Here is a 20747-nt window from a genome sequence, read left to right as displayed (position 1 = left end):
TAAAAAAAATATAAAAGGAAATTCAATATGTGGATTTAACTTTCTTTTGCCAATTTACCCGTTGTTTTAATGCGAGCTTTTTTGTTTCCCTTTTTTATTCTAGTCGATTAATGATTTGTATTTAAGTGAGTGAGTAACACACATTTATATATAACCTACTCCAGGTAAAAAGAATAACACTCCTTTATACCACTATATATTATAGCAGGAAGCAAATATGCCTCCTCCTACTCAAGGCAGAATCAGGGATTTTCTGCTTTGTCTTCTGCTTGGGGAACTTAAAATAAAATAATACACCAGAATTTTGTACTGCGACCTGTATCGTACAGGTAACCAGTGCAACGAATAAAGCTCAGATGTGATGTGCTCTCTCATTCGAGTACGAATAACTAGCCGTGCTGCAGTGTTCTTGACCCGCTGTAGACGACTAGTTTGTTTGTCAGATATACCACAAGTGAATGCACCAAAATCGTGCATGCATCTGCAGTTTTAAACTACCGAATACAGCCGATGTTCCTGATCTGGTACTAACAGGATTTTTGCAATGGCGTTCACTTGTTTCTCCATGTTCAGTGAACTATCAAAGTATACCCCTAGGTTTTTAACTGTTGAAACAGTCTCAATAGTTCTGGCACCGACCTAGAGCTGGAGAGCCATTGTTTGCTGACACTTTGGGGAAAAGACGATTAGTTCCGTCTTTTCCTGATTAAGCATGTTGGCGTTCATCCAGATACCGATATCTGTCAGAAAAGCTTCCAGACTTTCTGAGACTGTATTCCAACTGTCCTGTGGTTTGATGACCATGTAAATGTGTGTGTCATCGGCATAGCAATGATAGCGAAGGCTACGGCGACGACAAATCTCTTCAATCGGTCTGGTATTCATACAATATTAAATTATAATAAATAACAATAAAAAACTTAAACAGTAGCGGTTTGTTGCTGTGAGGACCGATAAAGAATTCACAACTGTCTAGTCAAGTAACAAGGGCGCACACAAAACCATATAACGTTACATGTGTAATCGTGCGAGACGTCAGAGCTATACAGAACCTACAATACGACACCAGACTACCTTTGTACTATACAATCATACGGAAAGTTTATGACTTGGCTTCCTACACTAACAATGTTGTGTGCATTTTTACCTCAAATATGAATTAGGCATACCCGAATATATGGAGGATGTTATTAGTTTAATTGATAAATAACCGTTATGTTTCTTGAGTGAAATATTACTAATATGTATAGAAAAATAAAGAATATTACGTTTATTCAATTTTTATAAATAGACGAGCTCAAAAAACCGATAATCCATCTCTCGTCATATGACATATGACTGCCCTGTTGAGTTATACACTAATCCTCACTCTCTTAATGGTCAGTGTAGAATGAAATTATATAAACGTGTTATAAAAACTAAACAAATAGAATAGGGGTTGTGATTTATGTCATCTGCTTTGGAGACAGTAAAGTAACCGAATGGATCTGCTGTCCTTAATTGCAAGTATCTATCTCTTTAAGTCGAGTAAACTTAATAGTGTACTCGTGGTACAAATAATGCTATCCAATCAGTTGTGTGACAATATGCCTCTTTTGAATCTACGTGTCACCAAGCTATATCTTTATAGCGATCGATCTCAATATTCTGTCAAGTTCCGTGTATGAAGGAGTCTCAGTATGGGACAACGGGGTAAGCTGTTACTAAGAATAGCAGTGCAGAGAACGCCAAACGATTCGTTAGAGATCAACCAGGAACATAATTAGGTTCATGTAACTATAACAAACCTCTACAGGACAGAGCAGATCACAAAGGACGGGTGTTTGACATTGACCAGGGTACGTAACATTTCTGATGAATTGAAATGACATATAAGCTCACTTGGTTTTGTATTTTGAAGTGTATACGTAAAGAAATACCTATAAGATATATAATGCTACTGCTGAATAGTCAGTCCCGCCTGCAGACCTCATTTCTAAACATTGTATGTAGGCGTCGTCAGCTCCCTTCATACTGGTACGAAAGAATTAGCATTTTATTTTAATATGTTCTTAAATTTACCTCACTTTGGTGAATCCTCCAAATAGGTCAAGGGTCAGCAAAGCGTAAAATGCTACATTAATGAGGCATATGTAACTACTGTCTTTTGGGGTCATACTCAAATGTGTCAGGGTTCAATTGTTGTAGAGAGTAATTTTCGAGTTAAATTGCCCCCTTTTATACTTCGTAAATGTGAAAGATTCTTTTTCTATCCTTATAAAGATAGGGACATAAATTTGATATAGAACTTTGCTGCTTTCATGTCGTTATAATGTAGTCAAGATCATTTGTTTAGGTTATTAACGGGACAACAGACAAAACATTCTCTTAAATTTATGCGTCATTTATCTAGATTCGTGGATTTTTTTATTTTTTTTTACATTCAAGTATAAAGGAAGTAAAATGTAAAAAGAGCTCTCTAGTGTTTGAAACAGGTCTACATGTATGCGTTACTATAATGACAGCATGTTATTTAAATGACTGATGTCGATAAAACTGTTTATTGTATATTAAGTAAACGATTCAATCTTGTGAATGTTTTTGTCATTACATTACACTTGGGTAAGTAAAAAGAAGTTTGCCTATGGTGTAATTTTTAAGAGTTCTGACTGGTGCCGACAGGAAAACGTTAAGTGTATATAACGTATACGGTTCAATTGTGTGAAGTCTGATATCATTACGGAAGAGCAAACCATGATCTACATTGCATGCACTTAAGATACTGAATTCTTCTAAACATACGTGAGCGCGAATATTAAGGGGATTCGATGAAGGACTATATTTGTTGATACTAAAACAAATGATGTATAGTCAAAAAAGTAAAAATATAGCAATGTAACATGTAATTAACTATACATTAATGTGTTGATAACCCAACAACACACAGGGACATGCTATCAATTCCTCTATAGTACACATGTGTGTTCTACAGGATAGGTTGAATTACATTCATACGACCAGAGAGATATGACAGTTCTGTACAATTTTTAAAAGTCAAATTTGCGAAAGGTCCCTTTGGTATGTTCTTGGAGCTAACACAATTTAACTCTCAAATTGTAGATGGCTGCCTGTCGGCCATTTTGATCTCGTGATCAGTCCCAGAAATTGATATGCATACCTTTGTACCATGTGAAATTTGAGAACATTTCCGCTGGTACCTTTTTAGAAATGGCACTAACAAACTTTAACTCTTAAATTCAAGATGTTCGACTGTTGGCAATCTTGGTTTGGTGATCAGTCCCAAAGTTCGAAATGCATAATTAAGCACTATGGGGAACCTCCGTGTAAAAATTGAGAATGATCCCTCAGGTGCGTTCCGAGTGATAGCCGTAATAAACTTTAACTGGCAAATTCAGGATGGCTCCCTGTCGGCCATCTTAGTTGTATGATCAGGTTTGACGTCATTGTAGCCATATTCATTTATGATATACTTGAATATACCTGAATGTCTATAAACTGCTATCAATCGAAAACCACAAAATTCTGGCAAAAGCATAAGAATGACTATACAAAACGTAACAAAATATAAGGCAAATATAAATAGGTATTTTACATTGGATAATGACATAAAACTTGCATGGATATTTAAAGACACAGATATGGATTTCGCCATTTCACAATTGCGAAATAACTGTCACTCCAGTGGGAAGCCTATGCAGCTAGTTTCAAAGGTTCGCATCTTTTGAAAAGAAATGGGGACACAACAAGGTTAAACATATGGTGTACGGAAAATATAAATCATTATCGTAATTATTTGTTAGTATTTAAGCATCAGGCCGTTTTTCGATCATGCCGTAATACATTATAGTTTACCAGGTTACTTTTATTTCGATTTGTCTCGGGCTGTTGTTCCAGACTTGATATAAGCTTCCAGGCATATAAGCTTCCAAGCATGAACGCCTGTCCTTTGTAGACGCTCGCAGTACGTGCATTATACTCGACAATCAGTCGTGAAATTTTACGTCTATACAAAGTCAGGTCACTACCTTGTTACTGTGTTTTAAATTCAAAGTTAATGTTTTCGAATTCATCTCCACTAACCCGTTCTATTATGACAATTTGTTATTTACCCGTAAAATAGGGACAGAGCTGTTGAAATATAAAGAACAACCATGAAAATGTGTAGATCTTCCACAAAGTTTGGTAATATTTTTTTATGTCCAAAATAAATAACACCTATTTATTGGTTATCATTTAAATTTCAATATTTCAGAGTATGGATAAGGAAAGTCCTCAGATATCAGAAGTATCAAAAACTATAAATAAATATATTTGGAAGGAAATTGGTTATTTCTATGATTAAATTCTGATATCTGCGTAATTCTTCTGATGTTTCTTAACACTCTAGACAGTTAAACATATCATTCCTTTTGGCTATTGAAAATTACATATCATTTTGTGTGTGTGTACTCGTTAAACCACCTATTACATGTACTCTATTGTCTTCCTATTAGTCTCTCTGCCTTTTCTACTTCATTTCCGTAATATCGATAAGTCTTTTGCTTCTGATAACGGCTCTAACGCATCATCGCAATTGATATAAATTATATGTAATGTCGTTTTTTTCTGTTAAACAGAATATGCATTATTAGAAGTAAAGTATAATACAGCTATTTTTGCAATTAGATGGTGACTACGTCTCATGATATGAATCTCAACTTCAGCTGGGTTCTGCCCTAAAGATTACCTATAACATTATTTATTGCCCTTATGGTCGAGGTCCTACCATACATTGCCAATTTTCTATTGTCCAATAACAATCATCCCGGGAAGATTAATTACTTGTTAGTTAATTGAATACTGTTATCGTCAAGCAAACAAAGACGACTGACTTGAAATATTGCACAAAATGTTTTGTAATTTGCCTTTAGATATGACCTGTACATTAATTAAGCTTCAATAATTAAGTAGTTTACCTTGTTATGTATTTGTGTTTTATCTATTTAAAGCGGAGGATTTAAATACGCAAAAAGTGTTATTTCTAGTAAAGAACTTGTTCACGTGTTAATTGCGATTGTAATGTTTTAAAAGCAGTATATCCCACTTACATTGTCCTCTATTGTTAATAACCTTGGGTCGCAGTGTTTCAAAATATTAAAGTTTTAAGCGTCCGAGCTCAAGTTTGTATTCCACTTTAAAGTTAAATGCTTTTGATTCTACGACATTCAATCCTTTAAGAAAATATCGGCGGCAGTGTATTTACGTTAATATATGATAAACTAACAGTAATGTTTTCCAAATTTAAATATTTTGAATTGTCAAAATAACATGTATAAAGCATCAAAGGTTCATCCTGTAATTAATCAAATAAAATATCTGTATCTAAACCTAAAACGGACAAAAGCAGTCCGGATATAAATTAATATACGTTTTTCTTTAAGAAAGTTTACAGAATCGTTGCGTTAACATAGTATTGTTAGGTTTGTATCTATTTTCTAGTAGTTTGTTCCAGAGGCCATTCTGGATAATTTAACCGTTGGGAATCAACCTCTGTATTTGATTGATGTTGGCTCTGTGTTAATATTAAATCAACAAGACTATATATTTTTTTTTAAAGGTTGGCTTCAATTTTTTTTTGTTTTTTTGACTTGCATATTTTTTTTTTTTTATGGGCAAATATAGCAAAAGTTGAATATCATATACAATGTACATTCGATTTTTGAATGTTTTTAGTAGAGTTACATGTTTTATCTTCCCGTAACTGACATCGGTACACGTATCATGGCGGAGATCTTGGATGGAGGCATGTCACAGCCGATACTTAGAAGTGTAACGCAGACATTCCACATATCAGTCTTACGACATCAAGGCTTTTAGGAACAAGCAATTCTTATACAAATCAATAATCTTTTAAAGATAAACCGATATTTCCCGTATAGGCCCTGTCTACCTACCTTTTTTTTTTTAATTTTATTTTTATTTTCATTTTAATGTGCAATATACATCTTCATCAAATTAGCAATTATCATAATCATAAAACAACATCTCATCATATTTCATACAATGCATCATCATCATCATCATCATCATCATGAAAAAGCAATGATCATCATCATCATCAAAGCGATATCATTGTATCGTTATAATCATACAGAGAAAAAATACAAATCAACACTGGTCATTACCATAAATACTTGCATCATGTACATGTGATCATCATCCTCACTGTTATTATCAAGAAAACAAGATCACCTTCCACGTGTCACATGACTCTCACATCCTGACATCATACACATAAAGTTGAGGAAGCATACGCAGTAACAAAAAAAATAAACAATAAATTATCTATTGTATACCTGCAATGATAAATAAGATCAGATTTACATGAATGTATATTGCACTTTATTGGCTGGACAGACAAATAGAATGTAGAAAGAATTAAAGACGTTTAAAGAAAAGAAAAGAAAACGAGAAAAAGAAATAGAAACAAAGTTGAAGAAAAGGTTGGGAGGTAGCTATATATAGACAAGACATAATATTTTCAGCTTTGCCAAGGGCTGGGAGAAGCCTACTTGATATATGAATAACAATAACACTGGTACTAATAATAATAATTTACAAGTAAAAAACAGCAAGAGAACTCTTTATTATAAATCAATTAACTTTTTCCATTTACGCCATTCTATATCAAATTTTTCCTTCACAGAGTCGCCCTTACCAGTTGCAATATATTTTTGAACTCTAAAATTGTCTTTAATTATGTTAATTAATGAATTTATATGTAAAGAATTGTGTACACATCTCATTCTGTATATGTACTGCTTGATAATAATGATAATTTCATTATCAACCCTGTTGACAGGAGGATGATTAAAAGATAGCAATCCAAAGAGAAAAGATTTTTTGTTTATTGAAAAAGGAATAAGTAATGCCTGTAATAGCATTTCAAAACTTTGTAGTAAATTCCGTACTTCATTACATTCCCACAAAATATGAGTGATAGTTTCTCTTTCAGAATTACATAAAATACAAAAAGGGGAGGTAACCAGGCTAATTTTACAAAGAAAAGAATTTGTTGTCAGGATGTGAGGAACCACTCAGAACTGAAACCACAGAAGCTTTGTATTTTTTGTAGCTTGGAAAGGAATTTTGAAAATTTTGGCCCTCTCTGTATCAATAATATCATCAAAAATTTGGTTCCATTTCATTTTACCAGTTGGTATTGGATTATTCCTAATCAAGTCATTATAAAACATTTTTGAACCTCTGGCATACTTGAAAAAAGGTTGTATATTTACTGGTATAAAGGGGGCAACTATGTTGGATTTTGTTAGATCATAAGCTGAGATAAACCCCTTTATTGAAGATGTGAAGCTTTGGTACTGCAGAAAATTTGTCACAATCTGATATTTAAGCGAAAACTCATTAAGGGTATAAAAGGAACCTGCAGAAGCATCTTTTAAAACATCATATATGTTAACCACGCCTTTCTTATACCAATCCATGTAAAAAATAGTTTTTCCCCCAATACATCAGTTTTTGTTATACCAGATTGGTATTTTCAAGATCTAGAGTAACTCATCCTTTCCTAAGTTGTCCTTTCGCAAACTGTATTTATACCATGATCTAAAAGCATCTCTCCAAAATTGGTTTTTACATTTATTCAAAGTTTGGGTTCTTGCCTATATTAAAATCCCATAGACCTTGACCACAGATTTTCATGAAACTTTACAAGTACTTTAATCATACCATGGTTAAACAGAAACAATAACTTTTATTCAAAAGCATGCAAAAGGAATAGCCCCGCACGATCTGACTTGCATTTTGTCAAATGAATTCATTTAACTCTCCTTTTAAAGCTCACTAACATTTCTCTTACTGAATTTATTCCATGAAAAATGGTTATATTGATTACAGTCATGCTAGCAGTTAAAATGATATCAAATTTGAATATGTCGGTAAAATTGTTTAGGTGACAGTAACAAAAACTGACAAGATTTTCATCATTTTTCTGTTGAAATTGCTAATGTATGCTATTTTAAACAACAGATTGTCAAGTTCCACAGAGTGACTCATTAAAATATTTTATCAAACTTTATTTTGATTATCTTGCTATCAACTATCACAAAACATTGAAATTAAACACCGGGAAAGTGGGGGTTTTCAAACTGTTGAATTCTCTGCAACACAAGTTTGCATTTATTTAAATATAGGTCACAGATGCAGATTCAAAATACTACTTGGACTCTCTATCAAATGGGCTATCACAGACGATATCCCATATTAGCAAACATTTGACTTCCTAAAATTAGACATACATTTACAAGATAGTTATGATAAAGTTTGCTTTGAAGCATTTCCGAGAAAGTATCATATACGAGCAGTATGTGCACACATTCCATCAGTTTTCTTACCAGTGGGGCAATTACAGTCATATTCTTTCATAGGATCTGTTGATCATACTGAATTCAGACATTGTATTTTGTTTGTTATTTATGTCTAGAATGAATCTTACCCCTGAGCAAACCAGTTGAATGTTGATGCACCCAAACCTCAAAGTCTCCTAAGGAAGTAAAACTCTCCGATATACATCATGCTGCTTGCTAAACAAGTTCCAGATATACTGTATACAGGTTTTAAATTGAAAAGAATTACAAAGGAGTTTATTAAAAGAAACTAGTGTAAGACAATGTAAAAAACCCACTAATGAAGATGAAAGGAGAGTGTTGTCATAAGACAATAAGAAATAAAAAATTAAATAAGCAAGACAGGCCAAGTTGGAAGGAAAGCTTGCAAGGAAGCCAGACAGCAAATGTGTGCTTAAACATACAAAATGCATATTAATGGAATGTTAAGTGTCTACACAATCCTAACTACAAACATCTACAAAACTCTATCCTGATTGTGTGCACTTATGACATCAAGTATCGGGGTACCCCCTAATTTTCAGGGAAACACCAACACAAGCCCTTTCTGCCTTTTCTTTACACACTTTAAAATAATAATATCGGTTTCTGAAGTGGTTTCGCCTTAATATTAAAATTGCAAACTTAGAATAAAGTCAATGCGTGGGCAGATTAAGAACCCTATCCTTGTATCTTGTTTAACAAGAATATGTTAGAAGCACATGTTTCGCATGGTAGTTTGTATTCAGTGTTTTGATTGGTTAAGTCGGCAAAAGTGTTTGTTTTTCACTTGTGAAAAATATAACTATTCAACTGGTAAATATGTAATGCAAGCTACAGATGTATTATTTTGTGTCTCCAATAGGTAATGTATGGGAAAATGAAGAAACAAACACACTCTGGGGTATACCCGTATCACTAATATTAGCGATATTGTCACAACTGCTCCCGTAAGTATTCAGCATATCAACTCTTGCNTAATGCAAGCTACAGATGTATTATTTTGTGTCTCCAATAGGTAATGCATGGTAAAATGAAGAAACAAACACACTCTGGGGTATACCCGTATCACTAATATTAGCGATATTGTCACAACTGCTCCCGTAAGTATTCAGCATAACAACTCTTGCTTATGACATTGGCAATCAATCTTTTTAAACAATACCTTATTTATCAGTTCGAAAAAAACGTGGTATATTATTTAAGCGACTGTACTCTGTTAAGAATAATGACGAAACTGTTAAAATCGCTTTTACTTGACATCTCCCCTGACGTGTTCCTCATTCGACACAAATTCCTTTTTACTACTGTCTATTACTGCAGTATAATGCATCCGTTTGAATACACTTCTTTAAGAAATAAATAAGACTATATTTTTGAATTATACTATAGATATCATCTGAATAGACGAATGTTTCTTCATGAAGGTTTTAGATTGATGTGTATAGTCCTTTATAATATTTGTCAAGGGTTTTTTCATACAAACGACTTTACAATAAGTATTAGATATTGAATAATTGTATGACCTAGGGTTTTGCCCTCCTAACTAGATCAATCTTTGTTTTAAAATTATACTGAAACACTAAACAATATGGGAAATGTTTTTTTTTTTGTGGTTTTTTTTTGTATTTCAAACAACAGATTGTCAAGTTCCACAGAGTGACTCATTAAAATATTTTATCAAACTTTATTTTGATTATCTTGCTATCAACTATAAAAAAACATGGAAATTAAACACAGACGATATCCCATATTAGCAAACATTTGACTTCCTAAAATTAGACACACATTTACAAGATAGTTATGATAAAGTTTGCTTTGAAGCATTTCCCAGAAAGTATCATATACAAGCAGTATGTGCACACATTCCATCAGTTTTCTTACCAGTGGGGCAAGTACAGTCATAGTCTTTCATAGGATCTGTTGATCATACTGAATTCAGACATTGTATTTTGTTTGTTATTTATGTCTAGAATAAATCTTACCCCTGAGCAAACCAGTTGAATGTTGATGCACCCAAACCTCAAAGTCTCCTAAGGAAGTAAAACTCTCCGCTATACATCATGCTGCTTGCTAAACAAGTTCCAGATATACTGTATACAGGTTTTAAATTGAAAAGAATTACAAAGTAGTTTATTAAAAGAAACCATTGTAGGACAATGTAAAAAACCCACTAATGAAATGAAAGGAGAGTGTTGTCATAAGACAATAAGAAATAAAAAATTAAATAAGCAAGACAGGCCAAGTTGGAAGGAAAGCTTGCAAGGAAGCCAGACAGCAAATGTGTGCTTAAACATACAAAATGCATATTAATGGAATGTTAAGTGTCTACACAATCCTAACTACAAACATCTACAAAACTCTATCCTGATTGTGTATACTTATGACATCAAATATCGGGGTACCCCCTAATTTTCAGGGAAACACCAACACAAGCCCTTTCTGCCTTTTCTTTACACACTTTAAAATAATAATATCGGTTTCTGAAGTGGTTTCGCCTTATTATTGAAATTGCAAACTTAGAATAAAGTCCATGCGTGGGCAGATTAAGAACCCTATCCTTGTATCTTGTTTAACAAGAATATGTTGCCTGTCTTATCATTGACCCTGTATTATGAGTGAGAATTATAATTTCGATCAATAAAAGACAAGTTAGAAGCACATGTTTCGCATGGTAGTTTGTATTCAGTGTTTTGATTTGTTAAGTCGGCAAAAGTGTTTGTTTTTCACTTGTGAAAAATTTAACTATTCAACTGGTAAATATGTAATGCAAGCTACAGATGTATTATTTTGTGTCTCCAATAGGTAATGTATGGGAAAATGAAGAAACAAACACACTCTGGGGTATACCCGTATCACTAATATTAGCGATATTGTCACAACTGCTCCCGTAAGTATTCAGCATAACAACTCTTGCTTATGACATTGGTATATTATTTAAGCGACTGTACTCTGTTAAGAATAATGACGAAACTGTTAAAATCGCTTTTACTTGACATCTCCCCTGACGTGTTCCTCATTCGACACAAATTCCTTTTTACTACTGTCTATTACTGCAGTATAATGCATCCGTTTGAATACACTTCTTTAAGAAATAAATAAGACTATATTTTTGAATTATACTATAGATATCATCTGAATAGACGAATGTTTCTTCATGAAGGTTTTAGATTGATCCATACAAACGACTGACACAAAAGCAAGCAAGTCCCAAGGGGGTTCTCACAAAAAACGCCTCTTACGATTCATACAGTGGGCAACAGCAAGAGTATTATGTTCTCGATCCCCCACCTGCAGGCAGCAACTGTATAAACGGAATAGGGACTAAATCTTTGTCTACAATCTACACAAGATTGTACACACTAGACTCTATCAATGTATGATCTATTTCGGTAATGGACCCTTCAAAAATAGTTTTAACAATTACAGATAATAGACGTGTTATTGCAAAACACTGCACGGTTGTCGACTTTAAGATCTTACCTTGGTCTTCTGACCTGCTTTTTTCAAACAAAGGGCGATTCTAACGTTACGTTAAGTGGCTAAACATAACACAATTTCCCCGGGCGACTAGCCTGGTGGAACGGAACATGTCTGGGTATAGTCAGACCTCAATGACCTGTCGTAATGACATTCGATCACCATAATTTTTACAGACGAGTTAAAAATAAGATAGAATTTGGGCACATTTATGTTACAGATATACAATAATTAATAACAAGTATTAATGTGTTGATGAGCTAAATAACTCCTTCGTGTATGGTATTATAGAATAATCCGTATCAGATATAGTCTATGTAAGATGTTTACCGATTAACAAGCCACAGGTTACACGGGTCTATAAATCAACAACAGCTGCATATATTATGTTCATTATATGCATTAGATAACCTTTGTCAAAAGACACACATAGTAGATACTACGCTAAGTGCAAGGAGCCTTGTTACTTATAAATATATGATTAAGCGCTACAACATACTTTCTATCAGGTGGTTCACAACTCTGCATGGTGTAAACGTGTGGATGTGGCTACGATCTACCTCCTGTTTACCAGTGTATTGGTGTTTAAATAATTGTTCTAAACATGTAAATAATTTATCGTATAATATTTGTAAAGCGCTTTAAAAAAATCTTTCTTTCCAAAACAATAACGTTTAACATTCTTCTCCAGTCGGATAAAGGTACTTTAACAAATTCCGTTTGGGGCACTGGTGCCATTTCCTTACCAAATGGAATCTTTGTTATATAAACATAGTGTGTTGTCCCTTAAAGAACAGAGAGCAAGATCTAACGAAGGAAATCAAGCTAAAGTTCCGCCCTTACAATGAAGATAACGGCGTTTTAACCAAACTGATCATATCATCTTTCGCCTAAGTGAGTTCAATGTTGGATTGGGAGAGTTCAGTCAGTAAGGTACATGTATGTAGTGTAAATAGATGTAATTCTTTATTGTTTTACATTAAATATTAGATATTGAATAATTGTATGACCTAGGGTTTTGCCCTCCTAAATAGATCAATCTTTGTTTTAAAATTATACTGAAACACTAAACAAAATGGGAAATGTTAATTTTTGTTTTTAACATACTCACCATTACATCGCAGGAGAAGAAAATATACTTATGCTATTGTCTTTTGCGTCGGGATCCACTCTCGCATCTGGAAACCCGTCCCTCAGTCATTATAGGTTGTCTATCTTTTAGCCATATATACCATCGCTAGGCTTGCAAAGAATAACATCGTCATGCTTAAATTGACACTGCCCTGCATCCACCCCCGCCCCCGAAGAACTGCAATGTTATAACACGGAAACGATTGAGTTACGTACCCACCCCTAAAAAACATGTACAATTAGCATACCGTCTTTCCTTTGGGATCCATGCCGGAGTCATAATATTGAACTTGCTGAGATAACTACCGTTTTAGAATTTAAAAAAATGTAATACATAAAGTGACATTTGGACCTTGAAATTGTTGTACATTGTACAAAGGAGCTGAGAGGCAAAGTCAAAAAGGAAGGTATTGAGTATTGTTGTTTGTGTAAGGGACTAAGGCAACACTATCTGAGGACCTGTTACATATGTAAGTCACTGTTGTATCTACTGTCATTTTTTTAATGCTCTCATTGAATTGAGCGAAGCCCTTAATTTTTGCAAATTAAATATGTGTGTGTCTTTCCCAGAGAAACCCCGACTCGGGGTATGTTCATTTAATAATCTAACTTAATGTCTGAATGATTAAAATATATTAATATATCCAGTCTACATGAATACCTTATATCAACAGGAATGCAAATATTGTAATACCTGGATATTTTGATTCGAAAGCGACAACTATAGACTAACGATCGACACAATAGAGGCATTGAGCGATCAACACATTATATGCCTGGTCAATACAAATTATTTATGTAATAAACGTCCGTCAGTAGTCTGGCAACATTGTGTCTCGTGAACACGCTTAAACATAAACATACACACGTATCCGTTGCCGTCCCATGTACAAGACAATGTTTCCGTTAAAAGGTTAATGTTTATGGGTCAGCGAACGAAATTTACGTCATATAGCTAACAACCAGGAACAAAATCAGATATACAGAGAAAACAAACTCGAAATGATGAAATCTGAAGCAGAGTAAGGTACGTATTTCCAGTCTTGATAACTTTGCTATTATGTTCTAAAGTATACATATCAACATAATCGTTTATTTGAAAAAAAGTATATGAGAAACATGACCAAGAAAATAACCCAACAGTGGGATCCGCAATCTGGGTTATCGAAGTAAATCACTACAATGTTTCAAGTCGGCGTCGTCAACACCATACACACATTTATTCGATACAAATTTATCTATATTGTATAGATTTTAACCTTGGTCGTATCTCATAATAGACTGTTTTATTTTATTGGTCAGTTACTGTTGAATATGTTTAAATGTGCCTAGAGTCAGGCTGGGTAAACGTTTGCAGTGCGCATGGCAGACAACAATAACGGGTAGGTAACTTGTGTGAACAAATGCGCCCTAAAAATGGCAGTGTACAATTAACTTGCCCGATCCTAAAAATTAAAAATATTAAGATTGGATAGCGGATTCCTCCTGCACAACACATCCCCAAGTATCAATACATTTATACTTCACAATTTTGTATGCAGTTTTTATAGATTAACGTAAAGTGATTTCCCGAAATGTAGTTTTCTGGAAAGAAGCATGGCTACCACATCAAATAACTTTATGAGCAAGATTTTAAGCCACAATTTGACCCGAACACATAACATTTAATTTCTTTGCATCTGTGTAGAAATTCAGCAGTACACTTGGGATTCTTCTACGGTCGTTTTTGAAGTGAGGAAAGGAATGTTTCCTATACAAAACATAAATACACGTAAAAAGTCCATCTTAATCTTTAAGGATTGCATCAAATGAATTTTAACATGAAAAGTGTATTATGGCAGAATGAAACACTGATAAAAAAAACTAAAAAGAACATGAAAATTGGTTGTGTTATAAAAAGTTATTGTTTAAAAATTATTCAAACAAAGGAAAAGTTACTAATATTTCAAAAGTCGTCTTCTTCAGACTCAGATTACTACAATGAAACTCTATGCATGGATGAAAAGTACATCAGAGGCGTTATCTATTTGTCAATTTCATTACTCCCGGGCCATCCATTCTCGCCTGTGGAGGGGGTAAAGTTTACTGTAGTTTTTATAGGGAAATAACACGTTTTGGTATATTTTGTCCATTTTCAGCAGGAAAAATGTTCAAACTTTGTTGGAATGATTTTGATACCAGGTGGCAATTATTTTATATTTTGTCTAATTTCGCCAAAAAATTAAACTTGGTTGGAATAATTGTGATGAGAAGGCAATTAGACGGTATGAAAAAATAGCATCCGTCCTTGCCAAAGGGGAAAGAAGGGTGCGGCCTCAGAAAGTCAGATCCTGACCTTTCCCAGGGGAAAATTGGCTAAATGACAAAATATATCATATTCTCAATAGCAAAATAATTCATTTTGAACAGTTTTTAAAGTTCGTCTCTTTGGTGACATGACAAGTACTAGTATTGCATTTCACTCTGTTAACATTTTGATTTCCACATCACATCAAAACAATGAAATTGAGCTACCAGTGTACCAAAAGCTTAACTAAGGTGACCGCTAAGGCCCTTTGGCCTTTTATTTCCATTTATTCCTTGCATGCTTTTGAACGTACTTTTTTAGATTAGAAAATAAATATAAAATCGTATAGCTTATAGACAAGTTGTTCAGCGAGTCTGTGTTAAATTTCTGTTTGCCAACCCTCAGCTCTCTGCCCTCTGTCCTCACACCAAGTCCCTCATGATTTACTCATTTTGAATCACCACCCACCGAAGGACATGTCAAGCTTAATCTAGAGGAATTTTTCGGAGTAGTTCAGGAAAAAAGCGTTAGAAGCACTTCTTTTGAACATCAGACGACAATTGAAACAACCTAGCTAGTAAATGTAGTTTGGACCAGGTGAGGCTAAGAGGAATATCAAATGAAATATAACCAAATATTGAGTTGATGTTTTAATGAACTGGTTCTAATCCACAAACAGTTTTTTTTAAAGCTTAACAGTCATAAGAAACACAAACAAAACTTGTATAAGCTTAGTCATTTTACGTGACTAAACTTTTGCAAGTCATTTCATAACGAATATAATTTTGTTAGAATATCCACGTACTAAAATTATGCCGAACTTAAGTATTATACACCAACAAACGTTTAGCAACGCTTATTGTAAACTACACTGGTATTGGACTCAACAACTCTGATACTATACACAAACACAGGTGTTGTATAAAAAATATTGTCACACGCACGAGTCATACACAAACAACACTAGTGCAAAACACCAACTGTACACTGGTGTTCACAATGTGGGGTTGGGGCAGGACCTACAGGCTCGATGGCTCCCTTTCCAACTGTTAAGACCTTTGGTTGGGAATAAGGCAACACATTCCACCATGGACATGTTCTGTAAACATTATAGAAATGTAAACCTGAATGTAAAAATAATGATTACACAAACAATACGATATATTCAATAAATACAATCTGTGACAAGTGATGTCCAGGTCATATTGTGTAAGCAGTATGTGGTAATCTTTCTTTTTTTCTTTTGTTTATAAAAACTATCAGGAGTAGAAGGACAAACTATATATCTTAAGTTTCTTTCGATGTATACTTCATCATTTTCCATAGAATATTTGCATCCGTCTCTGCATGTACTAAACATGCACAGAAAGAGCACATTTGTGTATCAAATGCTGAACTCGGCTTTCACCATCCAAGTCTATGTTCCTGTCACCGGTAGTATAGACAATGTACAGAAACGTTTCTACTCCTCATTTAACCACTTTCGAATTAAAGTAATATAAATTGAACTGATATTTTAAGAGATAGAGGACTGATTGTTTAATAATTGTGTATAGAACCTTGCATATTCACTTTTTATGAACAAACTTCCTCAAGTCTGGATATTTAGCTTTCATGTTCTTTCGGGCTTAGTGGAGGATATAAGTAATGCAGTTTACATTCCGACACGATAATAGGTATTCTTTTCATTTATTCCGAAGACACATTCTATAAAAAGGTGTAAACATGATTTTAATAAAGCTAAGTGCTTAATTTGAGTTCAGGTCATGTCGTTGCTATGTCAAATGAGCACATGATGCGGAAGTGAAATGGTCGTTGCCAGCATGTTCTGCCAGTCTCCCTATGTCCCTCGCAAATATTGTTCACTCTGTTCTATGTTCAGTCGGAAATTAGTGAAGGGACTTAACAGTTACAGCTATCATACATTGCTATGCAGGCACATTTCTCTGTTCAATTACGAATTATTAGGGAAAGTGGTAGTATAAACAAACTGTTCCTCTTACTAAGTCATGTCCGGTTAACAGAATATCATTTTTTGCTTATTTGTCCTGTATACCAAGAGCTCAGATCAAAGTGTATAAAAATGTATTACTGGAGAAAACCATCTGTTCTTAAGTTAATATAAATACTGTGCTCAACAAATGTAAAAGAACTAACCAGGTTTAGCAAATATATATATGATGCCACTAAATTGAGGAAGACTATGATATAATGACATTTAAATGTGTCAAATCTTTTGTCCATTCTCCACTGCGTTTTGCAGTGTCTGCCAATGTATTTATATTGTAACATGTACACTGATGAGCTGGAAAGCTTAAAGTTAATAAAGAATAAGCATAAGAACAGAGAAGAAAATGATTGTTCCAGGTAGTGAAGTACACAACATGCGATAACATAACGACAACCTGCTAGTGCCGTAACCGATTTTGCTGAAATTTGTTTTGGTCAGAACTTCTGTGCCACTCATTTCACGTCAATGTTGAAAATAACTAGCAGCACTAAAAAAAAAGCCATCAGAGTTTGACCATAAGTTTATGCTGGTTTTACGTTATTTGATTGTCAGTTAAGACGATGTTTTCGGTTAATTGAATGAAAAATTTAAGCATGCTTTTCAAATATCGTGATTCCTTTGTTTATAGCAATGCGGATGATTCAAAAAAAAAAAAATTCATTAAAATATACAAAAGCACAGTAGATTTAACTTCGATATGCTTTAAGTCTGGTGACATATGTCAAGGGGGCAAAAACGATAAAGATACCTAGACATAATTATAAAAGGTTGTGTTTATTGTTTACATGGAATACGTTTCTATACAAATTCTGAGCCGCAAGAATTATCATTTACAGTAACATGCGGTCGTTGCAGGTTTTTCCCCATTAAATAATGAATCACTTATATATAATTTGCAGATCATACTATGCCACTGTGATCTTGTGCTGTCCAATATTTGATTAAGAGAATTGCTTAATTATTATATCTTATGTTCGTTGATAAATGTTCTTTCTCATATAGGTACCATATTACGACATGGCAACGGATACCACCAGACCACCAGAAGTTCTAAAACTGCACAAAGAAATGGTGCACAAACTAGGAGAACTATTTCCGGTAAACGGTATCATATGGCGTACCATTTTGTATGGTAAAAATGGCTGAGCTACTCTCCACTGCTGATGTGGGAGTCATTAAAACAATGGAAGATCTGTTCATAGGTTTGGTGCAGAAAAGGAACAATAACATAACATACGGTGAATACACAAACATAAGTGAACATCTTGGATCCATCAACGTCACTGCTAAAGAAATAATAGATGATTACACTAGACGTATACATGAGTTTTATAAAGGTATGTAAAATAGACTGTTAGATGCAAATAAAATGTACAACGATTCACATAAATAACCAGTATGCTTTATACACATGATGTATCGTCATATTAAGACATACATTTTTGAAAATATTTTTATGAACAGCATAGCGGTTTAGTAAATGTGTTTATCAGAACACATTTTTATTAATATTCGCCTGCTATATGATGTGTTCTTGCATACTAGACCGAGATATCCGCATTTCCGTCGGTGCTGGGAAATTATATCCGACCCACGGGGCAGCATCCCTTACGCGCACAGACTTGTAGGGGAATTGTAAGAATCCTTCAAGGTCACCCTAATGTTCGTATTGAAAGAAAATGTCAGCAAAATGAATGGTGATGTATTGAGGGCTCACACAACTAAATCATTTACTAAATTTTATTACTAAGCTTTTGAGCTAATAGCGTTCATATTTGAAGTCCAACACTATTGACAACTGTCTAGATTCACGGATACTGTTTGACGAAGGATTCAAAAGGCATTTTTTTGTGAGTTTGGTGGCATATAAGAGCGCTACATGCGTCTGATTTTGACAACCGGAAGATTACAAGCCAAACCGGTGAAGTGGGACGTTTAACCCCCATATTAATCCGCCATTACATTTTAAATCTACTAAAACTATACATTTTTCTAAAGTTCAATATCTGTAGGTTTCATTCAATGTAAAATATGACAACAATTACTTACTCAGAGGCACTGTATTTACCCGAAAAAAATCATGGATAGGGATTACAATCGTATGAAACACTCGCTGATTGGCCGATTTAGTAGTGTGAGTTCTTAATATAAAAGAAAAAAATGATATATATTTAACAACAATAACGAAGCAAGTTATATCGAAGATAGGGTCAACGCCTATGGATAATTAACATTAGCGCCGACCCCCACTTGGAATTTCAAAACAAGATAAACAAAAAAAGGTATTGATATAGGAACTTAATATCAAGAACAGTTGGTTTCAGAATTCATTGTAAACCAAATGGGACCTCATCGACTTACACCTGTGTGGGTGTTAAAGTTGCGGTAATACAATTCCCCCCAGAGCATTTAAATTACAAAATTACTTTAAAATTATAACATCATCGTGTGCAACATATTTCAACTAATATTTTGATACCCAATATTACATTCTTTCAAGTAAGAATTGTTCCTTTTATTGAGGATTCGAGCGGAACAAAATACATGTATGTGAAATTTCATTACTAATGAGATTGTCAAAAGGATCAAATATACTAAAATTACATTTCTTTTATGGTGAGTCAGGCATGGATATCTTTTTTTGTTTTATTTATTTAGAGTGAAACAATGTAATATTCCTTTATATTTTGTCAAATAAATTGACAACAAACAAAATATAATAATTATTTTGAAGCTTTATTATTAAGATTATTTTATACGCCCGTCAAATTTGACTTTACAAAAGTATTTGCCCTTTGTTCATTTCAGTATTTGATTTTTATCCGCCAATCTCTTCCTACATTTTTCGACCGATCTCTCTGAAACTTAATATACATTATAATCATGATATGAAGTTGCGCCTACCTTAAAAGAATTTTGATTCGATTTTTTTTAAAAAAGTTATTGCCCTTTGTTTATTTCAGTATTTGATTTTTGTCCGGCAATCTTCTCCTACATTTTTCAACGGATCGCTTTGAAACTTAGTAGGCTAAATAATCATGATATGTAGTTGTGTTTCCTTGAATAGCATTTTGATTTGACAATTTTTCAAACGTTATTGCCCTTTGTTCATTTCAGTATTTGATTTTTGTCCGGCAATCTCCTCCTACATTTTTCAACGGATCGCTTTGAAACTTAGTAGGCTGAATAATCATGATATGTAGTTGTGTTTCCTTGAACAGTATTTTGATTTGACAATTTTTCCAAAAGTTATTGCCCTTTGTTCATTTCAGTATTTGATTTTTGTCCGGCAATCTCCTCCCACATTTTTCAACGGGTCTCTTTGAAACTTAGTAGGCTCAATAATCATGATATGTTGCTGTGTTTTCTTGAAAAGAATTTTGATTCAACATTTTTTGCAAAAGTTATTGCCCTTTGTTCATTTCAGTATTTTTTTATCCGGAGATTTTCTCCT

Source organism: Mizuhopecten yessoensis, unplaced genomic scaffold (assembly GCF_002113885.1).
Source record: "Mizuhopecten yessoensis strain PY_sf001 unplaced genomic scaffold, ASM211388v2 scaffold9525, whole genome shotgun sequence".
Lineage (NCBI taxonomy): Eukaryota > Metazoa > Mollusca > Bivalvia > Pectinida > Pectinidae > Mizuhopecten > Mizuhopecten yessoensis.
The sequence above is the reverse complement of the archived record's forward strand: the minus strand, read 5'-3'. Positions refer to the sequence as shown.